We start from the raw sequence: 24,666 nt of genomic DNA, 5'->3' as shown, positions 1-24,666 counted from the left end.
ACACAGAGTGAATCTCCCTCCACACCGTCCCATCACACGGTCCCGGGGTCGGACACAGAGTGAAACTCCCTTCTCACCGTCCCAACACACACTCCCGGGGTCAGACACAGAGTGAATCTCCATCCACACCGTCCCATCACAAAAGCCCGGGGTCAGACACAGAGTGAATCTCCATCCAAACCGTCAAATCACACTTTCCCGGGGTCAGACACAGAGTGAATCTGCCTCCACACCGTCCCATCACAAATGCCCGGGGTCAGACACTGAGTGAACCTGCATACAAACTGTCCCATCACACATTCCCGGGGTCAGACACAGAGTGAATCTCCTTCCACACCATCCCATCACAAATTCCAGGGGTCAGACATAGAGCGAATCTGCATCCACGCCTTTCCATCACAAAAGACCGTGATCAGACACAAAGTGAATCTCCATACACACCGGCCCATCACAAAAGCCCGGAGTCAGACACAGAGTGAAACTCCCTCTTCACCGTCGCATCACACACGCCCGGGGTCGGACTCAGAGTGAACCTCAATCCAAACCGTCCCATCACACGTTCCCGGGGTCAGACACAGATTGAATCTCCCTCCTCACCGTCCCATCACAAAAGCCCGGGGTCAGACACAGAGTGAATCTCCATCCAAACCGTTCCATCACACTTTGCCGTGGTCAGACTCAGATTGATTCTCCCTCCACACCGTCCCATCACAATTTCCCGGGGTCTGACACAGAGTGGATCTCCATCCAAACCGTCCCATCACACATTGCCGGGGTCAGACATAGAGTGTATCTGCATCCACACATTTCCATCACAAACTCTCGGGGTCAGAAACAGAGTGAATCTCCCTCCTCACCGTCCCATCACACACTCCCGGGGTCTGACACAGAGTGAATCTCCATAAAAACCGTCCCATCACACACTTCCTGGGTCAGACACAGAGTGAATCTCCCTCCACACCGTCCCATCACACGGTCCCGGGGTCGGACACAGAGTGAAACTCCCTTCTCACCGTCCCAACACACACTCCCGGGGTCAGACACAGAGTGAATCTCCATCCACACCGTCCCATCACAAAAGCCCGGGGTCAGACACAGAGTGAATTTCCATCCAAACCGTCAAATCACACTTTCCCGGGGTCAGACACAGAGTGCATCTGCCTCCACACCGTCCCATCACAAATGCCCGGGGTCAGACACTGAGTGAACCTCCATACAAACTGTCCCATCACACATTCCCGGGGTCAGACACAGAGTGAATCTCCTTCCACACCATCCCATCACAAATTCCATGGGTCAGACATAGAGCGAATCTGCATCCACGCCTTTCCATCACAAAAGACCGTGATCAGACACAAAGTGAATCTCCATACACACCGGCCCATCACAAAAGCCCGGAGTCAGACATAGAGTGAAACTCCCTCTTCACCGTCGCATCACACACGCCCGGGGTCGGACTCAGATTGAACCTCAATCCAAACCGTCCCATCACACGTTCCCGGGGTCAGACACAGATTGAATCTCCCTCCTCACGGTCCCATAACAAAAGCCCGGGGACAGTCACAGAGTGAATCTCCATCCAAACAGTCCCATCACACATTCCCGGGGTAAGACACAGAGTGAATCTCCATCCACACCGACCCATCATAAACTCCCGCGGTCAGACACAGAGTGAATCTCCATAAAAACCGTCCCATCACACACTTCCTGGGTCAGACACAGAGTGAATCTCCCTCCACACCGTCCCATCACACACTCCCGGGTTCTGACACAGAGTGAATCTCCATAAAAACCGTCCCATCACACACTCCCTGGGTCATACACAGAGTGAATCTCCATCCACACCGTCCGATCACGAACTCACGGGGTCAGACACAGAGTGAATCTCCCTACTCACCTTCCCATCACAAAAGCCCTGGTCAGACACAGTGTGAATCTCCATCCGAACCGTTCCATCACACTTCCCCGGCGTTAGACACAGAGTGAATCTCCATCCACACCGTCCCATCACACACTCCCGGGGTCAGACACAAAGTGAATCTCCATCCACATCGGTCCATCACAAAAGCCCGGGGTCAGACACAGAGTGAATCTCCTTCCACACCATCCCATCACAAATTCCAGGGGTCAGACATAGAGTGAATCTGCTTCCACACTTTTCCATCACACGTTCCCTGGTTCAGACGCAGAGTGAATCTCCCTCCTCACCGTACCATCACACACTCCCATGGTCATACACAGAGTGAATCTCGATCCACACCGGCCGATCACGAACTCACGGGGTCAGACACAGAGTGAATCTCCCTACTCACCTTCCCATCACAAAAGCCCGGGTCAGACACAGTGTGAATCTCCATCCAAACCGTCCCATCACACTTCCCCGGCGTCAGACACAGAGTGAATCTCCATCCACACCGTCCCATCACACACTCCCGGGGTCAGACACAAAGTGAATCTCCATCCACATCGGCCCATCACAAAAACCCGGGGTCAGACAATGAGTGAACCTCCATCCAAACCGTCCCATCACAAAAGCCCGGTTTCAGACACAGAGTGAATCTCCCTCCTCACCGTCCCATCACACACTCCCGGGGTCATAGACAGAGTGAATCTCCATCCACACCGGCCGATCACGAACTCACGGGGTCAGACACAGAGTGAATCTCCCTACTCACCTTCACATCACAAAAGCCCGGGTCAGACACAGTGTGAATCTCCATCCAAACCGTCCCATCACACTTCCCCGGCGTCAGACACAGAGTGAATCTCCATCCACACCGTCCCATCACACACTCCCGGGGTCAGACACAAAGTGAATCTCCATCCACATCGGCCCATCACAAAAGCCCGGGGTCAGACACAGAGTGAATCTCCATCCACACCGCACCATCACAAAAACCCGGGGTCAGACAGAAAGTGAATCTCCATACACACCGGCCCATCATACTTTCCCGGGGTCAGACACAGAGTGAATCTCCATCCATACCGTCCCATCACAAAAGCCCGGTTTCAGACACAGTGTGAATCTCCTTCCACACCATCCCATCACAAATTCCAGGGGTCAGACATAGAGTGAATCTGCTTCTACACTTTTCCATCACACGTTCCCTGGTTCAGACACAGAGTGAATCTCCCTCCTCACCGTCCCATCACACACTCCCGTGGTCATACACAGAGTGAATCTCCATACACACCGGCCGATCACGAACTCACGGGGTCAGACACAGAGTGAATCTCCCTACTCACCTTCCCATCACAAAAGCCCGGGTCAGACACAGTGTGAATCTCCTTCCAAACCGTCCCATCACACTTCCCCGGCGTCAGACACAGAGTGATTCTCCATCCAAATCGTCCCAACACACTTTCCCGGGGTCAGACACAGAGTGAATCTCCATCCACTCCGTCCCATCACAAACTCCCGGTGTCAGACACAGAGTGAATCTCCATCCACACCGTCCCATCACAAACTCCCGGGGCCAGACAAAGAGTAAATCTCCATCCTCACGGTCCCATCACACACTCCCGGGGTCTGACAGAGAGTGAATCTCCATCAAAACCGTCCATTAACACGGTCCCTGGGTCAGACACAGAGTGAATCTCCATCCACACCATCCCATCACAAACTCCCCGGGTCAGACACAGAGTGAATCTCCATCCACACCGGACCATCACAAAAACCCGGGGTCAGACACAGAGTGAATCTCCCTCCTCACCGTCCCATCACACACTCCAGGGGTCAGACACAGATTGAAACTCCCTCCACACCGTACCAGCACAATATCCGGGGTCAGACATAGAGTGAATCTCCATCCATACCGTCCCATCACAAAAGCCCGGTTTCAGACACAGAGTGAATCTCCTTCCACACCATCCCATCACAAATTCCAGGGGTCAGACATAGAGTGAATCTGCTTCCACACTTTTCCATCACACGTTCCCTGGTTCAGACACAGAGTGAATCTCCCTCCTCACCGTCCCATCACACACTCACGTGGTCATACACAGAGTGAATCTGCATCCACACCGGCCGATCACGAACTCACGGGGTCAGACACAGAGTGAATTTCCCTACTCACCTTCACATCACAAAAGCCCGGTTCAGACACAGAGTGAATCTCCGTCCATACCGTCCCATCACAAAAGCCCGGTTTCAGACACAGAGTGAATCTCCTTCCACTCCATCCCATCACAAAAGCCAGGGGTCAGACACAGAGTGAACCTCCATCCAAATCGTCCCAACACACTTTCCCGGGGTCAGACACAGAGTGAATCTCCATCCACTCCGTCCCATCACAAACTCCCGGTGTCAGACACAGAGTGAATCTCCATCCACACCGACCCATCATAAACTCCCGCGGTCAGACACAGAGTGAAACTCCATCCAAACCGTCCCATCACACATTGCCGGGGTCAGACACAGAGTGAATCTCCCTCCTCACCGTCCCATCACAAAAACCCGGGGTCAGACACAGAGTGGATCTCCATCCAAACCGTCCCATCACACATTGCCGGGGTCAGACATAGAGTGTATCTGCATCCACACATTTCCATCACAAACTCTCGGGGTCAGAAACAGAGTGAATCTCCCTCCTCACCGTCCCATCACACACTCCCGGGGTCTGACACAGAGTGAATCTCCATAAAAACCGTCCCATCACACACTTCCTGGGTCAGACACAGAGTGAATCTCCCTCCACATCGTCCCATCACACGGTCCCGGGGTCGGACACAGAGTGAAACTCCCTTCTCACCGTCCCAACACACACTCCCGGGGTCAGACACAGAGTGAATCTCCATCCACACCGTCCCATCACAAAAGCCCGGGGTCAGACACAGAGTGAATCTCCATCCAAACCGTCAAATCACACTTTCCCGGGGTCAGACACAGAGTGAATCTGCCTCCACACCGTCCCATCACAAATGCCCGGGGTCAGACACTGAGTGAACCTGCATACAAACTGTCCCATCACACATTCCCGGGGTCAGACACAGAGTGAATCTCCTTCCACACCATCCCATCACAAATTCCAGGGGTCAGACATAGAGCGAATCTGCATCCACGCCTTTCCATCACAAAAGACCGTGATCAGACACAAAGTGAATCTCCATACACACCGGTCCATCACAAAAGCCCGGAGTCAGACACAGAGTGAAACTCCCTCTTCACCGTCGCATCACACACGCCCGGGGTCGGACTCAGAGTGAACCTCAATCCAAACCGTCCCATCACACGTTCCCGGGGTCAGACACAGATTGAATCTCCCTCCTCACCGTCCCATCACAAAAGCCCGGGGACAGACACAGAGTGAATCTCCATCCAAACCGTTCCATCACACATTGCCGTGGTCAGACTCAGATTGATTCTCCCTCCACACCGTCCCATCACAATTTCCCGGGGTCTGACACAGAGTGGATCTCCATCCAAACCGTCCCATCACACATTGCCGGGGTCAGACATAGAGTGTATCTGCATCCACACATTTCCATCACAAACTCTCGGGGTCAGAAACAGAGTGAATCTCCCTCCTCACCGTCCCATCACACACTCCCGGGGTCTGACACAGAGTGAATCTCCATAAAAACCGTCCCATCACACACTTCCTGGGTCAGACACAGAGTGAATCTCCCTCCACACCGTCCCATCACACGGTCCCGGGGTCGGACACAGAGTGAAACTCCCTTCTCACCGTCCCAACACACACTCCCGGGGTCAGACACAGAGTGAATCTCCATCCACACCGTCCCATCACAAAAGCCCGGGGTCAGACACAGAGTGAATTTCCATCCAAACCGTCAAATCACACTTTCCCGGGGTCAGACACAGAGTGAATCTGCCTCCACACCGTCCCATCACAAATGCCCGGGGTCAGACACTGAGTGAACCTCCATACAAACTGTCCCATCACACATTCCCGGGGTCAGACACAGAGTGAATCTCCTTCCACACCATCCCATCACAAATTCCATGGGTCAGACATAGAGCGAATCTGCATCCACGCCTTTCCATCACAAAAGACCGTGATCAGACACAAAGTGAATCTCCATACACACCGGCCCATCACAAAAGCCCGGAGTCAGACACAGAGTGAAACTCCCTCTTCACCGTCGCATCACACACGCCCGGGGTCGGACTCAGAGTGAACCTCAATCCAAACCGTCCCATCACACGTTCCCGGGGACAGACACAGATTGAATCTCCCTCCTCACGGTCCCGTAACAAAAGCCCGGGGACAGTCACAGAGTGAATCTCCATCCAAACAGTCCCATCACACATTCCCGGGGTAAGACACAGAGTGAATCTCCATCCACACCGACCCATCATAAACTCCCGCGGTCAGACACAGAGTGAATCTCCATAAAAACCGTCCCATCACACACTTCCTGGGTCAGACACAGAGTGAATCTCCCTCCACACCGTCCCATCACACACTCCCGGGGTCTGACACAGAGTGAATCTCCATAAAAACCGTCCCATCACACACTCCCTGGGTCATACACAGAGTGAATCTCTATCCACACCGGCCGATCACGAACTCACGGGGTCAGACACAGAGTGAATCTCCCTACTCACCTTCCCATCACAAAAGCCCTGGTCAGACACAGTGTGAATCTCCATCCAAACCGTTCCATCACACTTCCCCGGCGTTAGACACAGAGTGAATCTCCATCCACACCGTCCCATCACACACTCCCGGGGTCAGACACAAAGTGAATCTCCATCCACATCGGTCCATCACAAAAGCCCGGGGTCAGACACAGAGTGAATCTCCTTCCACACCATCCCATCACAAATTCCAGGGGTCAGACATAGAGTGAATCTGCTTCCACACTTTTCCATCACACGTTCCCTGGTTCAGACGCAGAGTGAATCTCCCTCCTCACCGTACCATCACACACTCCCATGGTCATACACAGAGTGAATCTCGATCCACACCGGCCGATCACGAACTCACGGGGTCAGACACAGAGTGAATCTCCCTACTCACCTTCCCATCACAAAAGCCCGGGTCAGGCACAGTGTGAATCTCCATCCAAACCGTCCCATCACACTTCCCCGGCGTCAGACACAGAGTGAATCTCCATCCACACCGTCCCATCACACACTCCCGGGGTCAGACACAAAGTGAATCTCCATCCACATCGGCCAATCACACACTCCCGGGGTCATAGACAGAGTGAATCTCCATCCACACCGGCCGATCACGAACTCACGGGGTCAGACACAGAGTGAATCTCCCTACTCACCTTCACATCACAAAAGCCCGGGTCAGACACAGTGTGAATCTCCATCCAAACCGTCCCATCACACTTCCCCGGCGTCAGACACAGAGTGAATCTCCATCCACACCGTCCCATCACACACTCCCGGGGTCAGACACAAAGTGAATCTCCATCCACATCGGCCCATCACAAAAGCCCGGGGTCAGACACAGAGTGAATCTCCATCCACACCGCACCATCACAAAAACCCAGGGTCAGACAGAAAGTGAATCTCCATACACACCGGCCCATCATACTTTCCCGGGGTCAGACACAGAGTGAATCTCCATCCACACCGCACCATCACAAAAACCCGGGGTCAGACAGAAAGTAAATCTCCATACACACCGTCCCATCACAAAAGCCCGGGGTCAGACAGAGAGTGAATCTCCATCCACACCGCACCATCACAAAAACCCGGGGTCAGACAGAAAGTGAATCTCCATCCATACCGTCCCATCACAAAAGCCCGGTTTCAGACACAGAGTGAATCTCCTTCCACACCATCCCATCACAAATTCCAGGGGTCAGACATATAGTGATTCTGCTTCCACACTTTTCCATCACACGTTCCCTGGTTCAGACTCAGAGTGAATCTCCCTCCTCACCGTCCCATCACACACTCACGTGGTCATACACAGAGTGAATCTGCATCCACACCGGCCGATCACGAACTCACGGGGTCAGACACAGAGTGAATTTCCCTACTCACCTTCCCATCACAAAAGCCCGGTTCAGACACAGTGTGAATCTCCATCCAAACCGTCCCATCACACTTCCCCGGCGTCAGACACAGAGTGAATCTCCATCCAAATCGTCCCAACACACTTTCCCGGGGTCAGACACAGAGTGAATCTCCATCCACTCCGTCCCATCACAAAAGCCCGGTTTCAGACACAGAGTGAATCTCCTTCCACTCCATCCCATCACAAATTCCAGGGGTCAGACAATGAGTGAACCTCCATCCAAACCGTCCCATCACAAAAGCCCCATTTAAGACACAGAGTGAATCTCCCTCCTCACCGTACCATCACACACTCCCATGGTCATACACAGAGTGAATCTCGATCCACACCGGCCGATCACGAACTCACGGGGTCAGACACAGAGTGAATCTCCCTACTCACCTTCCCATCACAAAAGCCCGGGTCAGGCACAGTGTGAATCTCCGTCCAAACCGTCCCATCACACTTCCCCGGCGTCAGACACAGAGTGAATCTCCATCCACACCGTCCCATCACACACTCCCGGGGTCAGACACAAAGTGAATCTCCATCCACATCGGCCCATCACACACTCCCGGGGTCATAGACAGAGTGAATCTCCATCCACACCGGCCGATCACGAACTCACGGGGTCAGACACAGAGTGAATCTCCCTACTCACCTTCCCATCACAAAAGCCCGGTTCAGACACAGTGTGAATCTCCATCCAAACCGTCCCATCACACTTCCCCGGCGTCAGACACAGAGTGAATCTCCATCCAAATCGTCCCAACACACTTTCCCGGGGTCAGACACAGAGTGAATCTCCATCCACTCCGTCCCATCACAAACTCCCGGTGTCAGACACAGAGTGAATCTCCGTCCATACCGTCCCATCACAAAAGCCCGGTTTCAGACACAGAGTGAATCTCCTTCCACTCCATCCCATCACAAAAGCCAGGGGTCAGACACAGAGTGAACCTCCATCCAAATCGTCCCAACACACTTTCCCGGGGTCAGACACAGAGTGAATCTCCATCCACTCCGTCCCATCACAAACTCCCGGTGTCAGACACAGAGTGAATCTCCATCCACACCGTCCCATCACAAACTCCCGGGGTCAGACACAGAGTGAATCTGCCTCCACACCGTCCCATCACAAAAACCCAGGGTCAGACAGAAAGTGAATCTCCATACACACCGGCCCATCATACTTTCCCGGGGTCAGACACAGAGTGAATCTCCATCCACACCGCACCATCACAAAAACCCGGGGTCAGACAGAAAGTAAATCTCCATACACACCGTCCCATCACAAAAGCCCGGGGTCAGACAGAGAGTGAATCTCCATCCACACCGCACCATCACAAAAACCCGGGGTCAGACAGAAAGTGAATCTCCATACACACCAACCCATCATACTTTCCCGGGGTCAGACACAGAGTGAATCTCCATCCATACCGTCCCATCACAAAAGCCCGGTTTCAGACACAGAGTGAATCTCCTTCCACACCATCCCATCACAAATTCCAGGGGTCAGACATATAGTGATTCTGCTTCCACACTTTTCCATCACACGTTCCCTGGTTCAGACACAGAGTGAATCTCCCTCCTCACCGTCCCATCACACACTCACGTGGTCATACACAGAGTGAATCTGCATCCACACCGGCCGATCACGAACTCACGGGGTCAGACACAGAGTGAATTTCCCTACTCACCTTCCCATCACAAAAGCCCGGTTCAGACACAGTGTGAATCTCCATCCAAACCGTCCCATCACACTTCCCCGGCGTCAGACACAGAGTGAATCTCCATCCAAATCGTCCCAACACACTTTCCCGGGGTCAGACACAGAGTGAATCTCCATCCACTCCGTCCCATCACAAACTCCCGGTGTCAGACACAGAGTGAATCTCCGTCCATACCGTCCCATCACAAAAGCCCGGTTTCAGACACAGAGTGAATCTCCTTCCACTCCATCCCATCACAAATTCCAGGGGTCAGACAATGAGTGAACCTCCATCCAAACCGTCCCATCACAAAAGCCCCATTTAAGACACAGAGTGAATCTCCCTCCTCACCGTCCCATCACACACTCCCGGGGTCATACACAGAGTGAATCTCCATCCACACCGGCCGATCACGAACTCACGGGGTCAGACACAGAGCGAATCTCCCTACTCACCTTCCCATCACAAAAGCCCTGGTCAGACACAGTGTGAATCTCCATCCAAACCGTTCCATCACACTTCCCCGGCGTTAGACACAGAGTGAATCTGCATCCACACATTTACATCACAAACTCCCGGGGTCAGAAACAGAGTGAATCTCCATCTACACCGTCCATCACAAAAGCCCGGGGTCAGACACAGAGTGAATCTCCATCCAAACCGTCAAATCACACTTTCCCGGGTTCAAACACAGAGTGAATCTCCATCCACACCGTCCCATCACAAACTCCCGGGGTCAGACACAGAGTGAATCTGCCTCCACACCGTCCCATCACAAAAGCCAGGGGTCAGACACTGAGTGAACCTCCATCCAAACGGTCCCATCACACATTCCCGGGGTCAGACACAGAGTGAATCTCCTTCCACACCATCCCATCACAAATTCCAGGGGTCAGACATAGAGCGAATCTGCATCCACGCCTTTCCATCACAAACTCCCGGGGTCAGACAAGGAGTAAATCTCCCTCCTCACCGTCCCATCACACACTCCCGGGGTCAGACACAGAGTGAATCGCCCTCCTCACCGTACCATCACACACTTCCGGGGTAAGACACAGAGTGAATCTCCATCCACACCGTCCCATCACAAAAGACCGTGATCAGACACAAAGTGAATCTCCATACACACCGGCCCATCACAACAGCCCGGAGTCAGACACAGAGTGAATCTCCCTCTTCACCGTCGCATCACACACGCCCGGGGTCAGACTCAGAGTGAACCTCAATCCAAACCGTCCCATCACACGTTCCAGGGGTCAGACACAGATTGAATCTCCCTCCTCACCGTCCCATCACAAAAGCCCGGGGTCAGACACAGAGTGAATCTCCATCCAAACCGTCCCATCACACAATGCCGTGGTCAGACTCAGACTGAATCTCCCTCCACACCGACCCATCACAAATTCCCGGGGTCAGACATAGAGTGAATCTGCATCCACACCTATCCATCACACACTCCCGGGGTCTGACACAGAGTGAATCTCCATAAAAACCGTCCCATCACACACTTCCTGGGTCAGACACAGAGTGAATCTCCCTCCACACCGTCCCATCACACGGTCCCGGGGTCGGACACAGTGTGAAACTCCCTTCTCACCGTCCCAACACACACTCCCGGGGTCAGACACAGAGTGAATCTCCATCCACACCGTCCCATCACAAAAGCCCGGGGTCAGACACAGAGTGAATCTCCATCCAAACCGTCAAATCACACTTTCCCGGGGTCAGACACAGAGTGAATCTGCCTCCACACCGTCCCATCACAAATGCCCGGGGTCAGACACTGAGTGAACCTGCATACAAACTGTCCCATCACACATTCCCGGGGTCAGACACAGAGTGAATCTCCTTCCACACCATCCCATCACAAATTCCAGGGGTCAGACATAGAGCGAATCTGCATCCACGCCTTTCCATCACAAAAGACCGTGATCAGACACAAAGTGAATCTCCATACACACCGGCCCATCACAAAAGCCCGGAGTCAGACACAGAGTGAAACTCCCTCTTCACCGTCGCATCACACACGCCCGGGGTCGGACTCAGAGTGAACCTCAATCCAAACCGTCCCATCACACGTTCCCGGGGTCAGACACAGATTGAATCTCCCTCCTCACCGTCCCATCACAAAAGCCCGGGGTCAGACACAGAGTGAATCTCCATCCAAACCGTTCCATCACACATTGCCGTGGTCAGACTCAGATTGATTCTCCCTCCACACCGTCCCATCACAATTTCCCGGGGTCTGACACAGAGTGGATCTCCATCCAAACCGTCCCATCACACATTGCCGGGGTCAGACATAGAGTGTATCTGCATCCACACATTTCCATCACAAACTCTCGGGGTCAGAAACAGAGTGAATCTCCCTCCTCACCGTCCCATCACACACTCCCGGGGTCTGACACAGAGTGAATCTCCATAAAAACCGTCCCATCACACACTTCCTGGGTCAGACACAGAGTGAATCTCCCTCCACACCGTCCCATCACACGGTCCCGGGGTCGGACACAGAGTGAAACTCCCTTCTCACCGTCCCAACACACACTCCCGGGGTCAGACACAGAGTGAATCTCCATCCACACCGTCCCATCACAAAAGCCCGGGGTCAGACACAGAGTGAATTTCCATCCAAACCGTCAAATCACACTTTCCCGGGGTCAGACACAGAGTGAATCTGCCTCCACACCGTCCCATCACAAATGCCCGGGGTCAGACACTGAGTGAACCTCCATACAAACTGTCCCATCACACATTCCCGGGGTCAGACACAGAGTGAATCTCCTTCCACACCATCCCATCACAAATTCCATGGGTCAGACATAGAGCGAATCTGCATCCACGCCTTTCCATCACAAAAGACCGTGATAAGACACAAAGTGAATCTCCATACACACCGGCCCATCACAAAAGCCCGGAGTCAGACACAGAGTGAAACTCCCTCTTCACCGTCGCATCACACACGCCCGGGGTCGGACTCAGAGTGAACCTCAATCCAAACCGTCCCATCACACGTTCCCGGGGTCAGACACAGATTGAATCTCCCTCCTCACGGTCCCATAACAAAAGCCCGGGGACAGTCACAGAGTGAATCTCCATCCAAACAGTCCCATCACACATTCCCGGGGTAAGACACAGAGTGAATCTCCATCCACACCGACCCATCATAAACTCCCGCGGTCAGACACAGAGTGAATCTCCATAAAAACCGTCCCATCACACACTTCCTGGGTCAGACACAGAGTGAATCTCCCTCCACACCGTCCCATCACAAAAGCACGGGGTCAGACTCTGAGTCAACCTCCATCCAAACCGTCCCATCATACTTTCCCGGAGTCAGACACAGAGTGAATCTCCATCCACACCGTCCCATCACAAAAGACCGGGGTCAGACACAAAGTGAATCTCCATTCACACCGGCCCATCACAAACTCACGGGGTCTGACACAGAGTGAATCTCCCACCACACCGTCCCATCACAAAAGCTCGGGGTCAGACTCTGAGTGAACCTCCATTCGAACCGTCCCATCACACGTTCCCGGGGTCAGACACAGTGTGAATCTCCCTCCTCACCGTCCCATCACAAAAGCCCGGGGACAGACACTGAGTGAAACTCCATCCAAACCGTCCCATCACACATTGCCGGGGTCAGAAACAGAGTGAATCTCCCTCCTCACCGTCCCATCACACACTCCCGGTGTCTGACACCGAGTGAATCTCCATCAAAACCGTCCCATCACACGGCCCCGGGGTCAGACAGAGATTGAAACTCCCTCCTCACCGTCCCAACACACACTCCCGGGGTCAGACACAGAGCGGATCCGCCTACGCACCGTCCCAACACACACTTCCTGGGTCAGACACAGAGTGAATCTCCCTCCACACCGTCCCATCCCAAAAGCCCGGGGTCAGACACAGAGTGAATCTCCCTCCACACCGTCCCATCACAAAAGCCCGGGGTCAGACACTGAGTCAACCTCCATCCAAACCGTCCCATCATACTTTCCCGGAGTCAGACACAGAGTGAATCTCCATCCACACTGTCCCATCACAAAAGCCCGGGGTCAGACACAGAGTGAATCTCCATCCAAACCATCAAATCACACTTTCCCGGCGTCAGACACAGAGTGAATCTCCATTTTACACCGTCCCAACACAAACTCCCGGGGTCAGACACAGAGTGAATCTGCCTCCATACCGTCCCATCACAAAAGCCCGGGGTCAGACTCTGAGTGAACCTCCATCCAAACCGTCCCATCACACATTCCCGGGGTAAGACACATAGTGAATCTCCATCCACACCGACCCGTCATAAACTCCCGCGGTCAGACACAGAGTGAAACTCCATCCAAACCGTCCCATCACACATTGCCGGGGTCAGACACAGAGTGAATCTCCCTCCACACCGTCCCATCCCAAAAGCCCGGGGTCTGACACAGAGTGAATCTCCATCAAAACAGTCCCATCACACGGTCCCGGGGTCGGACACAGAGTGAAACTCCCTTCTCACCGTCCCAAGACACACTCCCGGGGTCAGACACAGACTGAATCTCCCTCCTCACCGTCCCATCACAAAAGCCCGGGGTCAGAAACAGAGTGAATCTCCCTCCTCACCGTCCCATCACACACTCCCGGGGTCTGACACAGAGTGAATCTCCATAAAAACCGTCCCATCACACGGTCCCGGGATCAGACACAGAGTGAATCTGCCTCCATACCGTCCCATCACAAAAGCCCCGGGTCAGACACAGAGTGAATCTCCATAAAAACCGTCCCATCACACACTTCCTGGGTCAGACACAGAGTGAATCTCCCTCCACACCGTCCCATCACACGGTCCCGGGGTCGGACACAGAGTGAAACTCCCTTCTCACCGTCCCAACACACACTCCCGGGGTCAGACACAGAGTGAATCTCCATCCACACCGTCCCATCACAAAAGCCCGGGGTCAGACACAGAGTGAATTTCCATCCAAACCGTCAAATCACACTTTCCCGGGGTCAGACACAGAGTGAATCTGCCTCCACACCGTCCCATCACAAATGCCCGGGGTCAGACACTGAGTGAACCTCCATACAAACTGTCCCATCACACATTCCCGGGGTCAGACACAGAGTGAATCTCCTTCCACACCATCCCATCACAAATTCCATGGGTCAGACATAGAGCGAATCTGCATCCACGCCTTTCCATCACAAAAGACCGTGATCAGACACAAAGTGAATCTCCATACACACCGGCCCATCACAAAAGCCCGGAGTCAGACACAGAGTGAAACTCCCTCTTCACCGTCGCATCACACACGCCCGGGATCGGACTCAGAGTGAACCTCAATCCAAACCGTCCCATCACACGTTCCCGGGGTCAGACACAGATTGAATCTCCCTCCTCACGGTCCCATAACAAAAGCCCGGGGACAGTCACAGAGTGAATCTCCATCCAAACAGTCCCATCACACATTCCCGGGGTAAGACACAGAGTGAATCTCCATCCACACCGACCCATAATAAACTCCCGCGGTCAGACACAGAGTGAATCTCCATAAAAACCGTCCCATCACACACTTCCTGGGTCAGACACAGAGTGAATCTCCCTCCACACCGTCCCATCACACACTCCCGGGGTCTGACACAGAGTGAATCTCCATAAAAACCGTCCCATCACACACTCCCTGGGTCATACACAGAGTGAATCTCCATCCACACCGGCCGATCACGAACTCACGGGGTCAGACACAGAGTGAATCTCCCTACTCACCTTCCCATCACAAAAGCCCTGGTCAGACACAGTGTAAATCTCCATCCAAACCGTTCCATCACACTTCCCCGGCGTTAGACACAGAGTGAATCTCCATCCACACCGTCCCATCACACACTCCCGGGGTCAGACACAAAGTGAATCTCCATCCACATCGGTCCATCACAAAAGCCCGGGGTCAGACACAGAGTGAATCTCCTTCCACACCATCCCATCACAAATTCCAGGGGTCAGACATAGAGTGAATCTGCTTCCACACTTTTCCATCACACGTTCCCTGGTTCAGACGCAGAGTGAATCTCCCTCCTCACCGTACCATCACACACTCCCATGGTCATACACAGAGTGAATCTCGATCCACACCGGCCGATCACGAACTCACGGGGTCAGACACAGAGTGAATCTCCCTACTCACCTTCCCATCACAAAAGCCCGGGTCAGACACAGTGTGAATCTCCATCCAAACCGTCCCATCACACTTCCCCGGCGTCAGACACAGAGTGAATCTCCATCCACACCGTGCCATCACACACTCCCGGGGTCAGACACAAAGTGAATCTCCATCCACATCGGCCCATCACAAAAACCCGGGGTCAGACAATGAGTGAACCTCCATCCAAACCGTCCCATCACAAAAGCCCGGTTTCAGACACAGAGTGAATCTCCCTCCTCACCGTCCCATCACACACTCCCGGGGTCATAGACAGAGTGAATCTCCATCCACACCGGCCGATCACGAACTCACGGGGTCAGACACAGAGTGAATCTCCCTACTCACCTTCACATCACAAAAGCCCGGGTCAGACACAGTGTGAATCTCCATCCAAACCGTCCCATCACACTTCCCCGGCGTCAGACACAGAGTGAATCTCCATCCACACCGTCCCATCACACACTCCCGGGGTCAGACACAAAGTGAATCTCCATCCACATCGGCCCATCACAAAAGCCCGGGGTCAGACACAGAGTGAATCTCCATCCACACCGCACCATCACAAAAACCCGGGGTCAGACAGAAAGTGAATCTCCATACACACCGGCCCATCATACTTTCCCGGGGTCAGACACAGAGTGAATCTCCATCCATACCGTCCCATCACAAAAGCCCGGTTTCAGACACAGAGTGAATCTCCTTCCACACCATCCCATCACAAATTCCAGGGGTCAGACATAGAGTGAATCTGCTTCTACACTTTTCCATCACACGTTCCCTGGTTCAGACACAGAGTGAATCTCCCTCCTCACCGTCCCATCACACACTCCCGTGGTCATACACAGAGTGAATCTCCATCCACACCGGCCGATCACGAACTCACGGGGTCAGACACAGAGTGAATCTCCCTACTCACCTTCCCATCACAAAAGCCCGGGTCAGACACAGTGTGAATCTCCTTCCAAACCGTCCCATTACACTTCCCCGGCGTCAGGCACAGAGTGAATCTCCATCCAAATCGTCCCAACACACTTTCCCGGGGACAGACACAGAGTGAATCTCCATCCACTCCGTCCCATCACAAACTCCCGGTGTCAGACACAGAGTGAATCTCCATCCACACCGTCCCATCACAAACTCCCGGGGCCAGACAAAGAGTAAATCTCCATCCTCACGGTCCCATCACACACTCCCGGGGTCTGACAGAGAGTGAATCTCCATCAAAACCGTCCATTAACACGGTCCCTGGGTCAGACACAGAGTGAATCTCCATCCACACCATCCCATCACAAACTCCCCGGGTCAGACACAGAGTGAATCTCCATCCACACCGGACCATCACAAAAACCCGGGGTCAGACACAGAGTGAATCTCCCTCCTCACCGTCCCATCACACACTCCAGGGGTCAGACACAGATTGAAACTCCCTCCACACCGTACCAGCACAATATCCGGGGTCAGACATAGAGTGAATCTCCATCCATACCGTCCCATCACAAAAGCCCGGTTTCAGACACAGAGTGAATCTCCTTCCACACCATCCCATCACAAATTCCAGGGGTCAGACATAGAGTGAATCTGCTTCCACACTTTTCCATCACACGTTCCCTGGTTCAGACACAGAGTGAATCTCCCTCCTCACCGTCCCATCACACACTCACGTGGTCATACACAGAGTGAATCTGCATCCACACCGGCCGATCACGAACTCACGGGGTCAGACACAGAGTGAATTTCCCTACTCACCTTCCCATCACAAAAGCCCGGTTCAGACACAGTGTGAATCTCCATCCAAACCGTCCCATCACACTTCCCCGGCGTCAGACACAGAGTGAATCTCCATCCAAATCGTCCCAACACACTTTCCCGGGGTCAGACACAGAGTGAATCTCCATCCACTCCGTCCCATCACAAACTCCCGGTGTCAGACACAGAGTGAATCTCCGTCCATACCGTCCCATCACAAAAGCCCGGTTTCAGACACAGAGTGAATCTCCTTCCACTCCATCCCATCACAAAAGCCAGGGGTCAGACACAGAGTGAACCTCCATCCAAATCGTCCCAACACACTTTCCCGGGGTCAGACACAGAGTGAATCTCCATCCACTCCGTCCCATCACAAACTCCCGGTGTCAGACACAGAGTGAATCTCCATCCACACCGTCCCATCACAAACTCCCGGGGTCAGACACAGAGTGAATCTGCCTCCACACCGTCCCATCACAAAAACCCAGGGTCAGACAGAAAGTGAATCTCCATACACACCGGCCCATCATACTTTCCCGGGGTCAGACACAGAGTGAATCTCCATCCACACCGCACCATCACAAAAACCCGGGGTCAGACAGAAAGTAAATCTCCATACACACCGTCCCATCACAAAAGCCCGGGGTCAGACAGAGAGTGAATCTCCATCCACACCGCACCATCACAAAAACCCGGGGTCAGACAGAAAGTGAATCTCCATACACACCAACCCATCATACTTTCCCGGGGTCAGACACAGAGTGAATCTCCATCCATACCGTCCCATCACAAAAGCCCGGTTTCAGACACAGAGTGAATCTCCTTCCACACCATCCCATCACAAATTCCAGGGGTCAGACATATAGTGATTCTGCTTCCACACTTTTCCATCACACGTTCCCTGGTTCAGACACAGAGTGAATCTCCCTCCTCACCGTCCCATCACACACTCACGTGGTCATACACAGAGTGAATCTGCATCCACACCGGCCGATCACGAACTCACGGGGTCAGACACAGAGTGAATTTCCCTACTCACCTTCCCATCACAAAAGCCCGGTTCAGACACAGTGTGAATCTCCATCCAAACCGTCCCATCACACTTCCCCGGCGTCAGACACAGAGTGAATCTCCATCCAAATCGTCCCAACACACTTTCCCGGGGTCAGACACAGAGTGAATCTCCATCCACTCCGTCCCATCACAAACTCCCGGTGTCAGACACAGAGTGAATCTCCGTCCATACCGTCCCATCACAAAAGCCCGGTTTCAGACACAGAGTGAATCTCCTTCCACTCCATCCAATCACAAATTCCAGGGGTCAGACAATGAGTGAACCTCCATCCAAACCGTCCCATCACAAAAGCCCCATTTAAGACACAGAGTGAATCTCCCTCCTCACCGTCCCATCACACACTCCCGGGGTCATACACAGAGTGAATCTCCATCCACACCGGCCGATCACGAACTCACGGGGTCAGACACAGAGTGAATCTCCCTACTCACCTTCCCATCACAAAAGCCCTGGTCAGACACAGTGTGAATCTCCATCCAAACCGTTCCATCACACTTCCCCGGCGTTAGACACAGAGTGAATCTGCATCCACACATTTACATCACAAACTCCCGGGGTCAGAAAAAGAGTGAATCTCCATCTACACCGTCCATCACAAAAGCCCGGGGTCAGACACAGAGTGAATCTCCATCCAAACCGTCAAATCACACTTTCCCGGGTTCAGACACAGAGTGAATCTCCATCCACACCGTCCCATCACAAACTCCCGGGGTCAGACACAGAGTGAATCTGCCTCCACACCGTCCCATCACAAAAGCCAGGGGTCAGACACTGAGTGAACCTCCATCCAAACGGTCCCATCACACATTCCCGGGGTCAGACACAGAGTGAATCTCCTTCCACACCATCCCATCACAAATTCCAGGGGTCAGACATTGAGCGAATCTGCATCCACGCCTTTCCATCACAAACTCCCGGGGTCAGACAAGGAGTAAATCTCCCTCCTCACCGTCCCATCACACACTCCCGGGGTCAGACACAGAGTGAATCGCCCTCCTCACCGTACCATCACACACTTCCGGGGTAAGACACAGAGTGAATCTCCATCCACACCGTCCCATCACAAAAGACCGTGATCAGACACAAAGTGAATCTCCATACACACCGGCCCATCACAACAGCCCGGAGTCAGACACAGAGTGAATCTCCCTCTTCACCGTCGCATCACACACGCCCGGGGTCAGACTCAGAGTGAACCTCAATCCAAACCGTCCCATCACACGTTCCAGGGGTCAGACACAGATTGAATCTCCCTCCTCACCGTCCCATCACAAAAGCCCGGGGTCAGACACAGAGTGAATCTCCATCCAAACCGTCCCATCACACAATGCCGTGGTCAGACTCAGACTGAATCTCCCTCCACACCGACCCATCACAAATTCCCGGGGTCAGACATAGAGTGAATCTGCATCCACACCTATCCATCACACACTCCCGGGGTCTGACACAGAGTGAATCTCCATCCAAAACGTCCCATCACACGGTCCCGGGGTCAGACACAGAGTGTTTCTCCCTCCTCACCGTCCCATCACAAATGCCAGGGGTCAGACGCCGATTGAATCTCCCTTCACACCGTCCCATCACAAATTCCGGGGTCAGAAATAGAGTGAATCTGCATCCACACATTTCGATCTCAAATTCCCGGGGTCAGAAACAGAGTGAATCTCCCTCCTCACCGTCCCATCACACACTCCCGGTGTCTGACACAGAGTGAATCTCCATCAAAACCGTCCCATCACACGGTCCCGGGGTCGGACACAGAGTGAAACTCCCTTCTCACCGTCCCAACACACACTCCCGGGGTCAGACACAGAGTGAATCTCCATCCAACCCGTCCCATCATACTTTCCCGTGGTCAGACACAGAGTGAATCTCATTCCACACCGTCCCATCACAAAAGCTCGGGGTCAGAGACAGAGTGAATCTCCATTAAAACCGTCCCATCACACTTTCACGGGGTCAGACACACAGTGAATCTCAATCCACACCGTCCCATCACAAACTCCCGGGGTCAAACACAAATTGAATCTCCCTCCACACAATCCCATCACAGTAGCCCGGGGTCAGACACTGAGTGAATCTCCCTCTTCACCGTCCCATCACACACTTCCGGGGTCAGACTCTGAGTGAACCTCCATCCAAACCGTCCCATCACACGTTCCCGGGGTCAGACACAGAGTGAATCTCCCTCCTCAGGGTCCCATCACAAAAGCCCGGAGACAGTCACAGAGTGAATCTCCATCCAAACCGTCCCATCACACATTCCCGGGGTAAGACACAGAGTGAATCTCCATCCACACCGACCCATCATAAACTCCCGCGGTCAGACACAGAGTGAAACTCCATCCAAACCGTCCCATCACACATTGCCGGGGTCAGACACAGAGTGAATCTCCCTCCTCACCGTCCCATCACACGGTCCCGGGGTCGGACACAGAGTGAAACTCCCTTCTCACCGTCCCAACACACACTCCCGGGGTCAGACACAGAGTGAATCTCCATCCACACCGTCCCATCAAAAAAGCCCGGGGTCAGACACAGAGTGAATCTCCATCCAAACCGTCAAATCACACTTTCCCGGGGTCAGACACAGAGTGAATCTGCCTCCACACCGTCCCATCACAAATGCCCGGGGTCAGACACTGAGTGAACCTGCATACAAACTGTCCCATCACACATTCCCGGGGTCAGACACAGAGTGAATCTCCTTCCACACCATCCCATCACAAATTCCAGGGGTCAGACATAGAGCGAATCTGCATCCACGCCTTTCCATCACAAAAGACCGTGATAGACACAAAGTGAATCTCCATACACACCGGCCCATCACAAAAGCCCGGAGTCAGACACAGAGTGAAACTCCCTCTTCACCGTCGCATCACACACGCCCGGGGTCGGACTCAGAGTGAACCTCAATCCAAACCTTCCCATCACACGTTCCCGGGGTCAGACACAGATTGAATCTCCCTCCTCACCGTCCCATCACAAAAGCCCGGGGTCAGACACAGAGTGAATCTCCATCCAAACCGTTCCATCACACATTGCCGTGGTCAGACTCAGATTGATTCTCCCTCCACACCGTCCCATCACAATTTCCCGGGGTCTGACACAGAGTGGATCTCCATCCAAACCGTCCCATCACACATTGCCGGGGTCAGACATAGAGTGTATCTGCATCCACACATTTCCATCACAAACTCTCGGGGTCAGAAACAGAGTGAATCTCCCTCCTCACCGTCCCATCACACACTCCCGGGGTCTGACACAGAGTGAATCTCCATAAAAACCGTCCCATCACACACTTCCTGGGTCAGACACAGAGTGAATCTCCCTCCACACCGTCCCATCACACGGTCCCGGGGTCGGACACAGAGTGAAACTCCCTTCTCACCGTCCCAACACACACTCCCGGGGTCAGACACAGAGTGAATCTCCATCCACACCGTCCCATCACAAAAGCCCGGGGTCAGACACAGAGTGAATTTCCATCCAAACCGTCAAATCACACTTTCCCGGGGTCAGACACAGAGTGAATCTGCCTCCACACCGTCCCATCACAAATGCCCGGGGTCAGACACTGAGTGAACCTCCATACAAACTGTCCCATCACACATTCCCGGGGTCAGACACAGAGTGAATCTCCTTCCACACCATCCCATCACAAATTCCATGGGTCAGACATAGAGCGAATCTGCATCCACGCCTTTCCATCACAAAAGACCGTGATAAGACACAAAGTGAATCTCCATACACACCGGCCCATCACAAAAGCCCGGAGTCAGACACAGAGTGAAACTCCCTCTTCACCGTCGCATCACACACGCCCGGGGTCGGACTCAGAGTGAACCTCAATCCAAACCGTCCCATCACACGTTCCCGGGGTCAGACACAGATTGAATCTCCCTCCTCACGGTCCCATAACAAAAGCCCGGGGACAGTCACAGAGTGAATCTCCATCCAAACAGTCCCATCACACATTCCCGGGGTAAGACACAGAGTGAATCTCCATCCACACCGACCCTTCATAAACTCCCGCGGTCAGACACAGAGTGAATCTCCATAAAAACCGTCCCATCACACACTTCCTGGGTCAGACACAGAGTGAATCTCCCTCCACACCGTCCCATCACACACTCCCGGGGTCTGACACAGAGTGAATCTCCATAAAAACCGTCCCATCACACGGTCCCGGGATCAGACACAGTGTGAAACTCCCTCCTCACCGTCCCAACACACACTCCCGGGGTCAGACACAGAGTGTATCCCCCTATGCACCGTCCCAACACACACTTCCTGGGTCAGACACAGACTGAATCTCCCTCCACACCGTCCCATCCCAAAAGCCCGGGGTAAGACACAGAGTGAATCTCCCTCCACACCGTCCCATCACAAAAGCACGGGGTCAGACTCTGAGTCAACCTCCATCCAGACCGTCCCATCATACTTTCCCGGAGTCAGACACAGAGTGAATCTCCATCCACACCGTCCCATCACAAAAGACCGGGGTCAGACACAAAGTGAATCTCCATTCACACCGGCCCATCACAAACTCACGGGGTCTGACACAGAGTGAATCTCCCACCACACCGTCCCATCACAAAAGCTCGGGGTCAGACTCTGAGTGAACCTCCATTCGAACCGTCCCATCACACGTTCCCGGGGTCAGACACAGTGTGAATCTCCCTCCTCACCGACCCATCACAAAAGCCCGGGGACAGACACTGAGTGAAACTCCATCCAAACCGTCCCATCACACATTGCCGGGGTCAGAAACAGAGTGAATCTCCCTCCTCACCGTCCCATCACACACTCCCGGTGTCTGACACCGAGTGAATCTCCATCAAAACCGTCCCATCACACGGCCCCGGGGTCAGACAGAGATTGAAACTCCCTCCTCACCGTCCCAACACACACTCCCGGGGTCAGACACAGAGCGGATCCGCCTACGCACCGTCCCAACACACACTTCCTGGGTCAGACACAGAGTGAATCTCCCTCCACACCGTCCCATCCCAAAAGCCCGGGGTCAGACACAGAGTGAATCTCCCTCCACACCGTCCCATCACAAAAGCCCGGGATCAGACACTGAGTCAACCTCCATCCAAACCGTCCCATCATACTTTCCCGGAGTCAGACACAGAGTGAATCTCCCTCCACACCGTCCCATCCCAAAAGCCCGGGGTCTGACACAGAGTGAATCTCCATCAAAACAGTCCCATCACACGGTCCCGGGGTCGGACACAGAGTGAAACTCCCTTCTCACCGTCCCAAGACACACTCCCGGGGTCAGACACAGACTGAATCTCCCTCCTCACCGTCCCATCACAAAAGCCCGGGGTCAGAAACAGAGTGAATCTCCCTCCTCACCGTCCCATCACACACTCCCGGGGTCTGACACAGAGTGAATCTCCATAAAAACCGTCCCATCACACGGTCCCGGGATCAGACACAGAGTGAAACTCCCTCCTCACCGTCCCAACACACACTCCCGGGGTCAGACAGAGAGTGTATCCCCCTATGCACCGTCCCAACACACACTCCCGGGGTCAGACACAGAGTGAATCTCCCTCCACACCGTCCCATCACAAAAGCCCGGGGTCAGACACTGAGTCAACCTCCATCCAAACCGTCCCATCATACTTTCCCGGAGTCAGACACAGAGTGAATCTCCATCCACACCGTCCCATCACAAAAGCCCGGGGCCAGACAAAGAGTGAATCTCCATCCAAACCGTCCCATCACAAAAGCCCGGGGTCAGACACAGAGAGAATCTCCCTCCTCACGGTCCCATCACAAAAGCCCGGGGACAGTCACAGAGTGAATCTCCATCCAAACCGTCCCATCACACATTCCCGGGGTAAGACACAGAGTGAATCTGCCTCCATACCGTCCCATCACAAAAGCCCGGGGTCAGACACTGAGTGAACCTCCATCCAAACTGTCCCATCACACATTCC

The sequence above is a fragment of the Hemitrygon akajei genome, unplaced genomic scaffold (assembly GCF_048418815.1).
Source record: "Hemitrygon akajei unplaced genomic scaffold, sHemAka1.3 Scf000066, whole genome shotgun sequence".
Classification (NCBI taxonomy): Eukaryota; Metazoa; Chordata; class Chondrichthyes; order Myliobatiformes; family Dasyatidae; genus Hemitrygon; species Hemitrygon akajei.
The sequence above is the reverse complement of the archived record's forward strand: the minus strand, read 5'-3'. Positions refer to the sequence as shown.